The sequence below is a fragment of the Procambarus clarkii genome, chromosome 46 (assembly GCF_040958095.1).
Source record: "Procambarus clarkii isolate CNS0578487 chromosome 46, FALCON_Pclarkii_2.0, whole genome shotgun sequence".
Taxonomy (NCBI): domain Eukaryota; kingdom Metazoa; phylum Arthropoda; class Malacostraca; order Decapoda; family Cambaridae; genus Procambarus; species Procambarus clarkii.
The window spans coordinates 34,167,361-34,184,955 of record NC_091195.1 but is presented as its reverse complement, the minus strand read 5'-3'; the positions used below and the strand labels follow the sequence as shown (position 1 = coordinate 34,184,955).

Genomic DNA, 17,595 nt, shown 5'->3' with positions numbered 1-17,595 from the left:
CAATAGATTACTGGATTCGTAGTGGGCCCTCATCATGTTAGAATCATAATAGCAACCTTACAAACTCAAGCAGAGAGTATAAAACAGCTGGAGCAGAGAATATGAGGGAAAGGTATTTATCAAACAATGTGTTCAAACGTGAACTGCGGAATAGCGAGTATGTAAAACGTGAATGGCTACTCTATTCACCATCCCAAGGTCGTTTGTACGGCTTTGTATGTCGCCTATTGTCCAAGAAAGAATCTCACTTTGCTACAATGGGGTTCAGTGACTGGAAGTCCAGCAATGTTATTGTAGAACATAAAAATGGAGAAGAAAATGGAAAGTGCATGACAGCATTTTGATAAGGCATAAAGAAACTGGAAGTGAAGATTCTTTATTGCTTGAGCAACATGGCTCAGAGCAGGAATATTGGCATAAAGTGTTGACACGTGTGGTTTCTGTAATTCGCTTTCTTGCCTCAAGTGGTTTGGCATTTTGTGGAGAAAATCAGATTATTGTGTCAGCAAAAAATGGCAACTATTTAGGAATATTAGAGCTGCTGAGTGAGTGTGATCCTTTCCTGGAAGATCATCTCAATATATATAAGGAAATCTTGGAAAACGGAATCCGTCATATTTATCTGCATATATTTGTGAGGAATTTATTGAATTAATTAGACAACCGGTTCTTTGTACTATTCTTGAATAAGTAAATGAGTCAAAGTATTATTGGTTAAGTGAACATTCCACTCCAGACATCTCGCACACAGATCAACTGACATTTACTGTCTGATACATTAAAGGCTGTGAGTCTGTGGAACGTTTCTTGATGTTCATCTCCATCTTTTCTCACGGAGCAAAGGATCTAACAGACACTGTCGTGGATTTTCTTAACGAGAACAAAATTCCATTATCAAACTGCCGTAGTCAGTCATACGATAATGTCTCAAATATGTCTGGACGATATATTGGATTGCCAACACGGATTCATCAACTCAATGAGTTTGTCATCTATGTCCCCTGTGCTGGACACAGACCGAACTTGGTGGGAGTAGAAGCAGCAGAGTTGTCTACTGACTGTCAAATTCTTTGACTTTGTTCGATGCTGAACAAAGTCAAAGAATTTTGACTTTCAATTTTTGCTGGTTCTACTCATCCTGGATTGTTTTGACATCATCTTTAGATGATATCATGCATCTTTAGATGATGTCAAAATCTAAAGCCTAAATCTAAAAATCAAAATCTCAACCACAGGGATTTTGTGGTGAAGCGTCTGTGTGACAGACGATGGTCAGCACATAGTGATGCTGTTCATGCTCTGTATGGGAGGTTTAGAGAATATAAAACAGGCGCTGGATTCTCTATCAGCTGACAATGAACAGCAAGTGAATACAAGGCGAGAGGCAGAAGGATTGAGCAAAATAATGGAAAACCTGGAAATAATCTTTCTAATAATTCTTTGGAATGACTTGCTAGAAAGAATGAACAAAACAAACAAGGTCCTACAATCAAAGGATGTTATCTTAAGAGGTTATCTTTTATGATTTCGGGTGTTAGCGTCGCTGCGGCCCGGTCCTCGACTGGGCCTCCTTTTTGCTACACATCCTCAGGAAGCAGCCCGTAGGAGCGAACTCCCAAGTACCTATTTACTGCTTGGTGAACAGGCGCATAATGGTGAAAGAAACTCATTTGTTTCCGCCTCCACCGGGTTTCGAACCCGTAACCTTGGGACTACGAATCCCGAGCGCTGTCCACTCAGCCGTCAGGTCCATGAACAAGGATGTGAACATCCTTGTTGCCACGAATCTTCTTGAGTCTATAAAATCTATCTTCAGGAAACTAGAGACAAACTTAGTGAATATAAACTCAAGTCAGGAGTATGTGTCCAGATACAGATTACAGTGATGGGAAAAAACAGGAAGGAAAACGAGGTGTGCGTCTTAGTAGATATGACTGATCAACAGAAGAAGAACTTCTAATGAAAACCCACAAATTCAAGGTGGAAACTTTCCTCCCTATTCTGGCCACTAATCTTTGAACTGACAAAACGTGCAGAGACTTATTCACAGATTGGAAATATGTTTTCTTTCTTCAGTGAATTGAAAACCATTGCTTCTGCTGCACTAAATATATGTTTAATATTATCGACCATTTACTTAATATTCCTGTGTGGTTGTCGTAGGGGCCCCAGCACTCTGGTTGTCCCAGGGGCCCATAATGCTGTTAAGACGGCCCTGATCTCAGTAAGACTAACAGGACCGACTCCGACCAGCCTATGGCTGTCCCGTACCCCAGACTACTTCCCCTGTAATGTTGAGTGAGATTAGCCACAAGCATCAGGTCTCCAGCCTTGGCTAGACACACAGATACTTTCTCCTACAGATATAAATACAAGATGGGGCACCCGGCGGTGCCTGGGTCTCCCCTCCCTACCTCATCATCTGCTCCATTCTCTCTCTTCCCCTCTTCCCTCTCTCATGTCTCTTTCCCAACCTCCTATCCCTCTCTCTTCCTTTATCTCCCTCTACACATTTTACCCCCTTCCACTCAACATCGTCCCCACTCCCATTCTCCCTTAAAATCTCCCCCCCCCCCCCGCTCCCTACACCCCTCTCCACTTTTCTTCCCCTCTCTCCTTCCTTCCCTTCCAAAGTCACCCCATCTCCCGAATTCTCTTTCTTCCCCTATCTATCTATCTATCTATCTATCTATCTATCTATCTATCTATCTATCTATCTATCTATCTATCTATCTATCTATCGAGCGAGAGAGAGAGAGAGAGAGAGAGAGAGAGAGAGAGAGAGAGAGAGAGAGACCCGGGCACCGTCGGGTTTCTCATCTAGGATATTACAAAAAATTATGACATAATTACTGCTATTAACTTAATCAATGACGATAGATATAATTGTTTCAGGCACTTAACACTCCACACACTATTTTCCTCCACAACTTCACTACAACACTGTCCACACACCTGCCAGTCCACCATACAGCAGGGAAAGTTACACTTAACACTGTCTTCACTGATAACTTCACTACAACACTGTCCACACACCTGCCAGTCCACCATATAGCAGAGAAAGTTACACTTAACACTTTCTTCACTGATAACTTCACTACAAGACTGTCCACACACCTGCCAGTCCACCATATAGCAGGGAATCAACACACTGTACGTGTTCGTGTCTCCAAGAAGTACCAATAAATCACCTAAAGTTCTACACTGACACATCCCATTGTACTTTCTCGTATATAAATAAATCTGCTGACCGTTCTCACTTGTAAAAATGTTCAATAGTTTTGCTGATACATTTACGGTGACCAGCCAGGATATGACGCCTGCAGGCTCCAGATACCAGTGATTGCACCATCACGCAGCCTTGTTTGCTCATCACACGGCGTTATTATTATTATTTTTTCATCAGTGAATATTACCCCTTATTTACCATTACGTGTAATATCAAACGGAAGAGAATGTACACACAGGGCCAGAGTATATTAGTGTAAGTATGAGTACACACGCCCGCTGGCTGGGAGGTCCGGGGGAACACCACCTCTACTGACACTCCCTCTGGGGGGGCCCCTGCTTGGCCCCCGCGCCTCCAGTGCGCATGCGTCACTTCCCGTCTCGTCTCCCCTAGTTGTGCTTGCGGGGATTGAGCTTCGGCTCTTTGGTCCCGCCTCTTAACTGTCAATCTACTGGTGTACAGATTCTTGATTCTTCAGCTCTATCAAATCTACATTTGAAACTGTGTATGGAGTCAGCCTCCATCACATCACTGTCTAATGCATTCCATCTGACACTGAAAAAAATATTTCTAATGTCTCTGTGGCTCATTTGGGTACTAAGTTTCTACCAGTGTCCCTTTGTTCGTGTTCCACACGAGCTAAATAGTTGGACCTTGTCCCACCATGTCAGTTCCTGAGAATTTTGTAGGTGGTGATCATGTCTCCCCTTACTCTTCCGTCATCCAGTGACGTGAGATGTAGCTCCTGTAGCCTTTCCTCGTAGCTCATATCTCAGTTCTTGGACTAGTCTGGTAACATACCTCTGGATCTTCTCTAACTTTGTCTTGTTTAACTAGGTATGAACTTAATGCTGGAGCTGTATGTCCACTACATGTATATACTCCACTACATGTACATACTCCACTACATGTCCACTACATGTATATACTCCACTACATGTACATACTCCACTGCATGTCCACTACATGTACATACTCCACTGCATGTCCACTACATGTATATACTCCACTACATGTCCACTACATGTCCACTACATGTACATACTCTACTACATGTCCACTACATGTCCACTACATGTACATACTCCACTACATGTACACTACATGTACGGGCAACATAAATCATCCACTAGACAGTGTGACATTGTAATTGCCAGAATTAGGCTGGGATATCTATATCTATGGCAGGTGGCTGCAGGTAATTAATCCCCCAATGGTGAACATTCCAACTGTAAACTGTGAACAAGAGCTGGGACATACTATCCAACACTATATCTGTGATTGTCATGTTATCAATAATTTCAGACCAAATGGTATGAGGTACTTTGAGCTCTGTAACTACGTCATACACTCAGGAATATTGGAAGATATTCATGTGCTCTACCCAGAGTGTACTAGTGCAGGCTAATAGATCAGCCTCGCATATGATGTTGTCTCCTGATTCATATATGACTAACCATCCTGTGAGATGGGGATATTAGATGAACTTATAGCTTGTCTTTGGTCTACACTGTGTAATCCCTCATATAGAATAGTGCAGCAGCACATTTTTTGTGTATACTTTGCTTTGGGGTCATTGGAAACAATTTTGTCTTGTATCAGTAAATAGACTGACCCATAATGCAATTGATACAAGACCTCACTAGAAATGTAAATAAATAAATAGATAATTTAGGTAAAAGTACATACATACATATTGAGATGATGGATTTCTAGATAGAGTTATTATATACTATGCCTAAAGTCACTAATGTGCACAGCGTTTCATACAAGATGTGGGAAAAACATTGAAAAACTAAGACTTAAGACTAAATGAGATCAAAAGCATGAAGTGAACTGAAGTAGAAGAAAGAATTACCATAATTACATGTCGAATTAACAACAACAATTGCAACTGACGAGCGATAGTCATTTTGAATAAATAAACTGATGGACTACAATTTTCTTAAGTTTATATATGTCAGGTATTAGCAGTTTTACAAGTTAGTCATTAATGATGTTTGATAATAGGAAGACAGTGGTTGACATTCAGGAGGTAAGGAATGTTACATGGAGTCGATTAGGTAGTACTTAGTGCTTCTCTTAAACTGGTTGAGAGATGGACAGTCTTTGACGTGATTGGAAAGGTCATTCCACATTCTGGGTCCCTTGATTTGCATAGCGTTTCTAGTTTGGTTAAGTCTCAATCTTGAATTATGAATTAGATATTTGTTTCTAGTGTGGTGCCCCCAAGAGTTCTGTTACAACCCTTTAGGAAGCGTTTAAGGTCAGGATTGGCATTACAGTTCAGAGTTTAATATATATAGAGTACACATGAGAGGATGTGCAGTGACATAATATCTAACAAATTAAAAATTTAAATAAATGTCAGGGTGCTGTCTACAGCCAGAGTTTGTTATTGTTCTAATAGCTAATTTATATGGAGTAATTAGAGGACGAAGATAATTTTGGGTAATAGAACCCCAAGCACATATACCATAGTTGAGATAAGGATAGACGAGAGAGTAATAGAGCGTTACAAGCAAGGCCGAGGTACATAATATCTGATTTTAGAAAGAATGCCAACTGTTTTAGAAACTTTTTTCGTTATATTTTGAATGTGGTCCTTGAAAAAAATCGACTTGTTATCAATGAGAACACCAACAAGTTGAATTTCCAGGGCGGTCGTTATTCGGTGATGTTTGGTGAGATGTGGAGCTGCTTGTCGGCCCACCCACTTTAAGGCCCACTATAAATATACAGAATAAGGCCATTGCTACCCTGCCGCCAACACTCACATCCACATCTCACCAAACATCACCAAGAACAGAAAACGGGACATCACCTCAGTTTCGCGAGCCGCAACAATCTTCTTGTACATCAGTTTTTGTCCTTAGGAGAAGTATACGTCAGAATGTGACGTGCTATTTCGAAAGCGGGTTGGGTGAAGGGTAGGGCAGGTGGTGAAGGGTAGGGAAGGTGGTGAAGGATAGGGAATGTGGAGAAGGGTAGGGAAGGTGGTGAAGGGTAGGGCAGATAGTGAAGGGTAGGGAAGGTGGTGAAGGATAGGGAATGTGGTGAAGGGTAGGGAATGTGGTGAAGGGTAGGGTAGGTGTTGATGGGTAGGGAAGGTGGTGAAGGGTAGGGAAGGTGGTGAAGGGTAGGGAAGGTGGTGATTGTAGGGAAGGTGGTGAAGGGCAGGGAAGGTGGTGAAGGGTAGGGAAGGTTGTGAAGGATAGGGAAGGTGGTGAAGGGTAGGGAAGGTGGTGAAGGGTAGGGAAGGTGGTGAAGGGTAGGGAAGGTGGTGAAGGGTAGGGGGGTGATGAAGGGTAGGGAAGGTGGTAAAGGGTTATCTTGAGGTTATCTTGAGATGATTTCGGGGCTTTAGTGTACCCGCGGCCCGGTCCTCGACCAGACATCCACCCCCAGGAAGCAGCCCGTGACAGCTGACTAACTCCCAGGTACCTATTTACTGCTAGGTAACAGGGGCATTCAGGGTGAAAGAAACTTTGCCCATTTGTTTCTGCCTCGTGCGGGAATCGAACCCGCGCCACAGAATTACGAGTCCTGCGCGCTATCCACCAGGCTACGAGGCCCCTAGCTGTTGATGGGTATGGAAGGTGTTGATGGGTAGGGAAGGTGTTGATGGGTAGGGAAGGTGTTGATAGATAGGGAAGGTATTGAAGGGTAGGGAAGGTGGTGAAGGGTAGGGAAGGTAGTGAAGGGTTGGGAAGGTGGTGAAGGGTAGGGCAGGTGGTGAAGGATAGGGAAGGTGGTGAAGGGTAGGGAAGGTGTTGATGGGTAGGGAAGGTGGTGAAGGGTAGGGGAGGTGGTGAAGGGTAGTGAAGGTGTTGATGGGTAGGGAAGGTGTTGATGAGTAGGGAAGGTGTTGATGGGTAGACAAGACGTTGATGGGTAGGGAAGGTGTCGAAGGGTAGGGAAGGTGGTGAAAAGTAGGGCAGGTGGTGAAGGGTAGGGAAGGTGGTGGAGGGTAGGGTAGGTGGTGAAGGGTAGGGAAGGTGGTGAAGGGTAGGTAAGGTGGTGAAGGGTAGGGAAGGTGGTGAAGGGTAGGGAAGGTGTTGAAGGGTAGGGAAGGTGCTGAAGAGTGGGGAAGGTGGTGAAGGGTAGAGAAGGTGATGATGGGTAGGGAAGGTGTTGATAGGTAGGGAAGGTGTTGATGGGTAGGGAAGGTGGTGAAGGGTAGGGAAGGTGATGAAGGGTAGGGAAGGTGGTGGAGGGTAGGGAAGGTGTTGAAGAGTGGGGAAGGTGGTGAAGGGTAGAGAAGGTGATGAAGGGTAGGGAAGGTGTTGAAGGGTAGGGAAGGTGGTGAAGGGTAGGCAAGGTAGTGAAGGGTAGGGAAGGTGGTGAAGGGTAGGGAAGGTGGTGAAGGGTAGGGAAGGTGGTGAAGGGTAGGGAAGGTGTTGAAGGGTAGGGAAGGTGGTGAAGGGTAGGGAAGGTGTTGAAGAGTGGGGAAGGTGGTGAAGGGTAGAGAAGGTGGTGAAAGGTAGGGAAAGTGGTGAAGGGTAGGGAAGGTGGTGAAGGGTAGGGAAGGTGTTGAAGGGTAGGGAAGGTGTTGAAGGGTAGGGAAGGTGTTGAAGAGTGGGGAAGTTGGTGAAGGGTAGAGAAGGTGGTGAAGGTTAGGGTAGGGAAGGTGGTGAAGGGTAGGGAAGATGTTGAAGGGTAGGGCAGGTGGTGAAGGGTTGACAAGGTGGTGAAGGGTAGGGAACGTGGTGAAGGGTAGTGAAGGTGGTGAAGGGTAGAGTAGGTGGTGAAAGGTAGGGAAGGTGTGAAGGGTAGGGAAGGTGGTGAAGGGTAGGGAAGGTGGTGAAGGTTAGGGTAGGGAAGGTGGTAAAGGGTAAGGAAGGTAGTAATAGGTATTGAGGGTGGTGATGGATAGAGATGGTGGTGAAGGGTAGAGGAGGTGGTGAAGAGTAAGGAAGAGGATGAAGGAGAAGGGAACGCGATGAAAAGTTAGGAAAGGGGTAAAGGGTAGGGAGGATGGGCATCCTGGTGACGCCTGCGGTGACGAGCAGCGTCTCTCTCACTATCAGCCACAACACCGCTGATGATACAAACACACCACTGTCACAGGGGCCACATTGTCTCCTCTGAGGAGACACAACTGTCACAGGGCCCACATTGTCTCCTCTGAGGAGACACCACTGTCACAGGGGCCACATTGTCTCCTCTGAGGAGACACCACTGTCACAGGGCCCACATTGTCTCCTCTGAGGAGACACCACTGTCACAGGGGCCACATTATCTCCTCTGAGGAGGCACCACTGTCACAGGGGGCCACATTGTCTCCTCTGAGGAGACACCACTGTCACAGGGGCCACATTGTCTCCTCTGAGGAGACACCACTGTCACAGGGGCCCACATTGTCTCCTCTGAGGAGACACCACTGTCACAGGGGCCACATTGTCTCCTCTGAGGAGACACCACTGTCACAGGGGCCACATTGTCTCCTCTGAGGAGACACCACTGTCACAGGGGGCCACATTGTCTCCTCTGAGGAGACACCACTGTCACAGGGCCCATATTGTCTCCTCTGAGGAGACACCACTGTCACAGGAGCCCACATTGTCTCCTCTGAGGAGACACCACTGTCACAGGGCCCACATTGTCTCCTCTGAGGAGACACAACTGTCACAGGGCCCACATTGTCTCCTCTGAGGAGACACCACTGTCACAGGGCCCACATTGTCTCCTCTGAGGAGACACCACTGTCACAGGGGCCCACATTGTATCCTCTGAGGAAACACCACTGTCACATGGCCCACATTGTCTCCTCTGAAGAGACACCACTGTCACAGGGGCCCACATTGCCTCCTCTGAGGAGACACCACTGTCACAGGGCCCACATTGTCTCCTCTGAGGAGACACCACTGTCACAGGGCCCACATTGTCTCCTCTGAGGAGACACAACTGTCACAGGGCCCACATTGTCTCCTCTGAGGAGACACCACTGTCACAGGGCCAACATTGTCTCCTCTGAGGAGACACCACTGTCACAGGGCCCACATTGTCTCCTCTGAGGAGACACCACTGTCACAGGGGCCCACATTGTCTCCTCTGAGGAAACACCACTGTCACACGGCCCACATTGTCTCCTCTGAAGAGACACCACTGTCACAGGGCCCATATTGTCTCCTCTGAGGAGACACCACCCTTCACAGGGCCCACATTGTCTCCTCTGAGGAGACACCACTGTCACAGGGGCCCACATTGTCTCCTCTCAGGAGACACCACTGTCACAGGGGCCACATTGTCTCCTCTGAGGAGACACCACTGTCACAGGGCCCACATTGTCTCCTCTGAGGAGACACCACTGTCACAGGGGCCACATTGTCTCCTCTGAGGAGACACCACCCTTCACAGGGCCCACATTGTCTCCTCTGAGGAGACACCACTGTCACAGGGGCCACATTATCTCCTCTGAGGAGGCACCACTGTCACAGGGGGCCACATTGTCTCCTCTGAGGAGACACCACTGTCACAGGGGCCACATTGTCTCCTCTGAGGAGACACCACTGTCACAGGGGCCCACATTGTCTCCTCTGAGGAGACACCACTGTCACAGGGGCCACATTGTCTCCTCTGAGGAGACACCACTGTCACAGGGGCCACATTGTCTCCTCTGAGGAGACACCACTGTCACAGGGGGCCACATTGTCTCCTCTGAGGAGACACCACTGTCACAGGGCCCATATTGTCTCCTCTGAGGAGACACCACTGTCACAGGAGCCCACATTGTCTCCTCTGAGGAGACACCACTGTCACAGGGCCCACATTGTCTCCTCTGAGGAGACACAACTGTCACAGGGCCCACATTGTCTCCTCTGAGGAGACACCACTGTCACAGGGCCCACATTGTCTCCTCTGAGGAGACACCACTGTCACAGGGGCCCACATTGTATCCTCTGAGGAAACACCACTGTCACATGGCCCACATTGTCTCCTCTGAAGAGACACCACTGTCACAGGGGCCCACATTGCCTCCTCTGAGGAGACACCACTGTCACAGGGCCCACATTGTCTCCTCTGAGGAGACACCACTGTCACAGGGCCCACATTGTCTCCTCTGAGGAGACACAACTGTCACAGGGCCCACATTGTCTCCTCTGAGGAGACACCACTGTCACAGGGCCAACATTGTCTCCTCTGAGGAGACACCACTGTCACAGGGCCCACATTGTCTCCTCTGAGGAGACACCACTGTCACAGGGGCCCACATTGTCTCCTCTGAGGAAACACCACTGTCACACGGCCCACATTGTCTCCTCTGAAGAGACACCACTGTCACAGGGCCCATATTGTCTCCTCTGAGGAGATACCACCCTTCACAGGGCCCACATTGTCTCCTCTGAGGAGACACCACTGTCACAGGGGCCCACATTGTCTCCTCTCAGGAGACACCACTGTCACAGGGGCCACATTGTCTCCTCTGAGGAGACACCACTGTCACAGGGCCCACATTGTCTCCTCTGAGGAGACACCACTGTCACAGGGGCCACATTGTCTCCTCTGAGGAGACACCACCCTTCACAGGGCCCACATTGTCTCCTCTGAGGAGACACCACTGTCACAGGGGCCACATTATCTCCTCTGAGGAGGCACCACTGTCACAGGGGGCCACATTGTCTCCTCTGAGGAGACACCACTGTCACAGGGGCCACATTGTCTCCTCTGAGGAGACACCACTGTCACAGGGGCCCACATTGTCTCCTCTGAGGAGACACCACTGTCACAGGGGCCACATTGTCTCCTCTGAGGAGACACCACTGTCACAGGGGCCACATTGTCTCCTCTGAGGAGACACCACTGTCACAGGGGGCCACATTGTCTCCTCTGAGGAGACACCACTGTCACAGGGCCCATATTGTCTCCTCTGAGGAGACACCACTGTCACAGGAGCCCACATTGTCTCCTCTGAGGAGACACCACTGTCACAGGGCCCACATTGTCTCCTCTGAGGAGACACAACTGTCACAGGGCCCACATTGTCTCCTCTGAGGAGACACCACTGTCACAGGGCCCACATTGTCTCCTCTGAGGAGACACCACTGTCACAGGGGCCCACATTGTATCCTCTGAGGAAACACCACTGTCACATGGCCCACATTGTCTCCTCTGAAGAGACACCACTGTCACAGGGGCCCACATTGCCTCCTCTGAGGAGACACCACTGTCACAGGGCCCACATTGTCTCCTCTGAGGAGACACCACTGTCACAGGGCCCACATTGTCTCCTCTGAGGAGACACAACTGTCACAGGGCCCACATTGTCTCCTCTGAGGAGACACCACTGTCACAGGGCCAACATTGTCTCCTCTGAGGAGACACCACTGTCACAGGGCCCACATTGTCTCCTCTGAGGAGACACCACTGTCACAGGGGCCCACATTGTCTCCTCTGAGGAAACACCACTGTCACACGGCCCACATTGTCTCCTCTGAAGAGACACCACTGTCACAGGGCCCATATTGTCTCCTCTGAGGAGACACCACCCTTCACAGGGCCCACATTGTCTCCTCTGAGGAGACACCACTGTCACAGGGGCCCACATTGTCTCCTCTCAGGAGACACCACTGTCACAGGGGCCACATTGTCTCCTCTGAGGAGACACCACTGTCACAGGGCCCACATTGTCTCCTCTGAGGAGACACCACTGTCACAGGGGCCACATTGTCTCCTCTGAGGAGACACCACCCTTCACAGGGCCCACATTGTCTCCTCTGAGGAGACACCACTGTCACAGGGCCCAAATTGTCTCCTCTGAGGAGACACCACTGTCACAGGGGCCACATTGTCTCCTCTGAGGAGACACCACTGTCACAGGGCCCACATTGTCTCCTCTGAGGAGACATCACTGTCACAGGGGCCCACATTGTCTCCTCTGAGGAGACACCACTGTCACAGGGGCCACATTGTCTCCTCTGAGGAGACACCACTGTCACAGGGCCCACATTGTCTCCTCTGAGGAGACACCACTGTCACAGGGGCCACATTGTCTCCTCTGAGAAGACACCACCCTTCACAGGGCCCACATTGTCTCCTCTGAGGAGACACCACTGTCACCGGGCCCACATTGTCTCCTCTGAGGAGACACCACTGTCACAGGGGCCACATTGTCTCCTCTGAGGAGACACCACTGTCACAGGGCCCACATTGTCTCCTCTGAGGAGACACCACTGTCACAGGGGCCACATTGTCTCCTCTGAGGAGACACCACTGTCACAGGGGCCCACATTGTCTCCTCTGAGGAGACACCACTGTCACAGGGGTCACATTGTCTCCTCTGAGGAGACACCACTGTCACAGGGCCCACATTGTCTCCTCTGAGGAGACACCACTGTCACAGGGGCCCACATTGTCTCCTCTGAGGAAACACCACTGTCACACGGCCCACATTGTCTCCTCTGAAGAGACACCACTGTCACAGGGCCCATATTGTCTCCTCTGAGGAGACACCACCCTTCACAGGGCCCACATTGTCTCCTCTGAGGAGACACCACTGTCACAGGGGCCCACATTGTCTCCTCTCAGGAGACACCACTGTCACAGGGGCCACATTGTCTCCTCTGAGGAGACACCACTGTCACAGGGCCCACATTGTCTCCTCTGAGGAGACACCACTGTCACAGGGGCCACATTGTCTCCTCTGAGGAGACACCACCCTTCACAGGGCCCACATTGTCTCCTCTGAGGAGACACCACTGTCACAGGGCCCACATTGTCTCCTCTGAGGAGACACCACTGTCACAGGGGCCACATTGTCTCCTCTGAGGAGACACCACTGTCACAGGGCCCACATTGTCTCCTCTGAGGAGACATCACTGTCACAGGGGCCCACATTGTCTCCTCTAAGGAGACACCACTGTCACGGGGGCCACATTGTCTCCTCTGAGGAGACACCACTGTCACAGGGCCCACATTGTCTCCTCTGAGGAGACATAACTGTCACAGGGGCCACATTGTCTCCTCTGAGAAGACACCACCCTTCACAGGGCCCACATTGTCTCCTCTGAGGAGACACCACTGTCACAGGGGCCCACATTGTCTCCTCTCAGGAGACACCACTGTCACAGGGGCCACATTGTCTCCTCTGAGGAGACACCACTGTCACAGGGCCCACATTGTCTCCTCTGAGGAGACACCACTGTCACAGGGGCCACATTGTCTCCTCTGAGGAGACACCACCCTTCACAGGGCCCACATTGTCTCCTCTGAGGAGACACCACTGTCACAGGGCCCACATTGTCTCCTCTGAGGTGACACCATTGTCACAGGGGCCACATTGTCTCCTCTGAGGAGACACCACTATCACAAGGCCCACATTGTCTCCTCTGAGGAGACATCACTGTCACAGGGGCCCACATTGTCTCCTCTGAGGAGACACCACTGTCACAGGGGCCACATTGTCTCCTCTGAGGAGACACCACTGTCACAGGGCCCACATTGTCTCCTCTGAGGAGACATAACTGTCACAGGGGCCACATTGTCTCCTCTGAGAAGACACCACTGTCACAGGGCCCACATTGTCTCCTCTGAGGAGACACCACTGTCACAGGGGCCACATTGTCTCCTCTGAGGAGACACCACTGTCACAGGGCCCACATTGTCTCCTCTGAGGAGACACCACTGTCACAGGGGCCACATTATCTCCTCTGAGGAGGCACCACTGTCACAGGGGGCCACATTGTCTCCTCTGAGGAGACACCACTGTCACAGGGGCCACATTGTCTCCTCTGAGGAGACACCACTGTCACAGGGGCCCACATTGTCTCCTCTGAGGAGACACCACTGTCACAGGGGCCCACATTGTCTCCTCTGAGGAGACACCACTGTCACAGGGGCCCACATTTGTATAACGGTGGTATTGCCTCCTCGGGGGGGGGGGGGATGTAGGCGTTATCCTGGACAGTAAACATCATAGAAAAGTTAGCAGATTAGAGGCCCTCGAGTATCAGGACCCAATCACTGGTTACTGTGAGTGTCAGGATATCATCACCAGGACACCTGCTAGTACCGGGACACAGTCACTGGTTACTGTGAGTGTGTCAGGATATCATCACCAGGACACCTACTAGTACTGGGACACAGTCACTGGTTACTGTGAGTGTGTCAGGATATCATCACCAGGACACCTGCTAGTACCGGGACACAATCACTGGTTACTGTGAGTGTGTCAGGATATCATCACCAGGACACCTGCTAGTACCAGGACACAATCACTGGTTACTGTGAGTGTGTCAGGATATCATCACCAGGACACCTGCTAGTACCGGGACACAATCACTGGTTACTGTGAGTGTGTCAGGATATCATCACCAGGACACCTGCTAGTACCGGGACACAATCACTGGTTACTGTGAGTGTGTCAGGATATCATCACCGGGACACCTGCTAGTACTGGGACACAGTCACTGGTTACTGTGAGTGTGTCAGGATATCCTCACCGGGACACCTGCTAGTACTGGGACACAATCACTGGTTACTGTGAGTGTGTCAGGATATCATCACCGGGACACCTGCTAGTACCGGGACACAATCACTGGTTACTGTGAGTGTGTCAGGATATCATCACCAGGACACCTGCTAGTACTGGGACACAGTCACTGGTTACTGTGAGTGTGTCAGGATATCATCACCAGGACACCTGCTAGTACCGGGACACAGTCACTGGTTACTGTGAGTGTGTCAGGATATCATCACCGGGACACCTGCTAGTACCGGGACACAATCACTGGTTACTGTGAGTGTGTCAGGATATCATCACCGGGACACCTGCTAGTACCGGGACACAGTCACTGGTTACTGTGAGTGTGTCAGGATATCATCACCAGGACACCTGCTAGTACTGGGACACAGTCACTGGTTACTGTGAGTGTGTCAGGATAGCGAACATTGGACTCTGAAAGACTTCTGTAACGTGAGCGGGAGAAGCCAGCGGCCTTGAAGTAGTGCCAAGGATTCAGGAGAGTGGGACTAAACACTTCGCGCTCCCTGGAGTAAACTGTGTACTTTCTGGGTGTGGGCTGTTCCTTTCAGGTGACCAAGCGGCGACACTAAATTGTTTATAATCTTTTCGGTCTGCTCACCTTAATATTACATGTATGTATTTAAATTTGGTATCAATTTGTTCACAAGAGAATGCTCTAGAGGAATATATATGTAAAATTTCACCATACTCGACATGAGACCCGCACCAAATCAAAAACTATGGCGATCGTTAGCCGGGAGCGTCAAACCGCACTGAAATGTTTATGATCTTTTCATGTTTGTCAACCCCGGAATTGTTCTATGTCGTTAATTTTGATATCACTGTGACCGCAATAAAATTCCCTACACGGACATATGCATATAAATGTAGAATCATGATCGCGACCCACTCTCAAGAGTGTGGGAAGTGGCTGAAGCGTTATCTCTTACCACATACCTGACTGCAGATCAGAGAAGCACCTATTGAAATGTGTATACTCTTTCACTGTCCTGACCTTAATTATCGATGTACGTTTTTCATTTTTGTATCAATGTGTTCGCAATAGAGTGTTATAGAAGAACACAAGTATAAAATGTGACCAAAGCATGAATTAGACCAGCACCAAATAAAGAACTACGTCGATCACTAGCCATGAGCCCCAAACAGCGACGAAATGTTTCTATTCTCTTCAGGGTTGTCAACTCCACTCTTGTCCTACAGCGTTAAATTTGGTATCACTGTACCGCAATAAAATTCCCTACACGGACATATGCATATAAATGTAGAATCATGGTAGTGGCCCACCCGCAAGAGTGTGGGAAGTGGCTGAAGTGTTCCCTCTTACCACATACCTGACTAAAGATAGGCGAAACACCTATCGAAAAGTATAAATTCTTTTCACTGTCCTGACCATAATTTTCGTAGAATGTACTTAATTTTTGTACCAATGTCTTTGCAATAGAATGTTCTAGAAGAACATATATATAAAATGTCACACAAGGATGCGTTAGACCGGCACCAAATCAAAAACTACGTCGATTACACTGGTCGTGTCAACAATACAATGGTCGTACCACGTAGATGCCGTTCTCCTAAATAGGCTTTGAGGCTGTTAAAAAAAACGAAAATTTAATGGCAAACATTTTTATACTATCCCCAAGTCGATCGGATATGAATTGGATTTTATAGAAATATTTTTTTCAAATGCCGCTTGAGGTGCATTCAAGAGAAAAAAAATATGTCGTGCTCAAGCGACATATCGGTGCGAAAGCGCTAAATTGTGTGCAATCTAAAGGCGCTCATTTTGAAACCATTACCAGATTGATCGGATAAAATTTAAATTTTTAACAAATATTTTAATGAACGACTCCGGATGTCGTCGCTAAAGCGGGGAAGTGCTCTAGCGACCACTAATTAACCTCTGTACTAATCCTAAGAGCCGTGATTAATCTCTGTACTAATCCTAAGAGCCGTGAGTAAGCTCTGTAGTATCCTAAGAGCCGTGATTAAGCTCTGTACTATCCTAGGAGCCGTGATTAAGCTCTGTACTATCCTAAGAGCCATGATTAAGCTCTATACTATCCTAAGAGCCATGATTAAGCTCTGTACTATCCTAGGAGCCGTGATTAAGCTCTGTACTATCCTAAGAACCGTGATTAAGCTCTGTACTATCCTAAGAGCCGTGATTAAGAAGTCAGTGTTTACCATGCGGGTTGAGTGTACCGGGGGAGGGGGACAACACCTGTGTGTTCGTACAGTTGTGTACACGTCTGTGTGTGTGTGTCAGCACGGGTGACAGGTGTACCGGGGTGTGTGTGTGCTGTCAGCACGGGTGACAGGTGTACCGGTGTGTGTGTGAGTCAGCACGGGTGACAAGTGTACCAGGGTGTGTGTGTCAGCACGGGTGACAGGTGCACCGGGGTGTGTGTGTGTCAGCACGGGTGACAGGTGTACCGGTGTGTGTGTGCGTCAGCACGGGTGACAAGTGTACCGGGGTGTGTGTGTCAGCACGGGTGACAGGTGCACCAGGGTGTGTGTGTGTGTCAGCACGGGTGACAGGTGTACCGGTGTGTGTGTGTGTCAGCACGGGAGACAGGTGTACCGGTGTGTGTGTGTGTCAGCACGGGTGACAGGTGTACCAGGGTGTGTGTGTCAGCACGGGTGACAAGTGTACCGGGGTGTGTGTGTCAGCACGGGTGAGAGGTGTACCGGGGTGTGTGTGCGTCAGCACGGGTGACAGGTGTACCGGGGTGTGTGTGTCAGCACGGGTGACAGGTGTACCGGTGTGTGTGTGTGTCAGCACGGGTGACAAGTGTACCGGGGTGTGTGTGTCAGCACGGGTGACAGGTGCACCGGGGTGTGTGTGTGTGTGTCAGCACGGGTGACAGGTGTACCGGTGTGT

The 17,595-nt window shown here is 49.2% G+C and overlaps 2 protein-coding genes across 3 annotated transcripts in view; both read right to left on the bottom strand.

Annotated features, from left to right (window-relative positions):
* The window catches only part of LOC123770536 (uncharacterized), a 42,578-nt gene extending 39,036 nt beyond the window's left edge, over nt 1-3,542 (bottom strand). The window contains exon 1 of one of the 2 annotated variants that reach the window (XM_069301910.1): nt 3,466-3,542. The gene's annotated coding sequence lies outside the window, so the exon portion shown is untranslated. Of the gene's footprint in view, nt 1-3,260 lie in introns of both variants that reach the window. The other variant, XM_069301909.1, reaches the window with a different exon arrangement.
* LOC123770531 (uncharacterized) overlaps nt 1-17,595 on the bottom strand; it is a 187,928-nt gene that overhangs the window by 39,967 nt on the left and 130,366 nt on the right. The window lies entirely within an intron of this gene.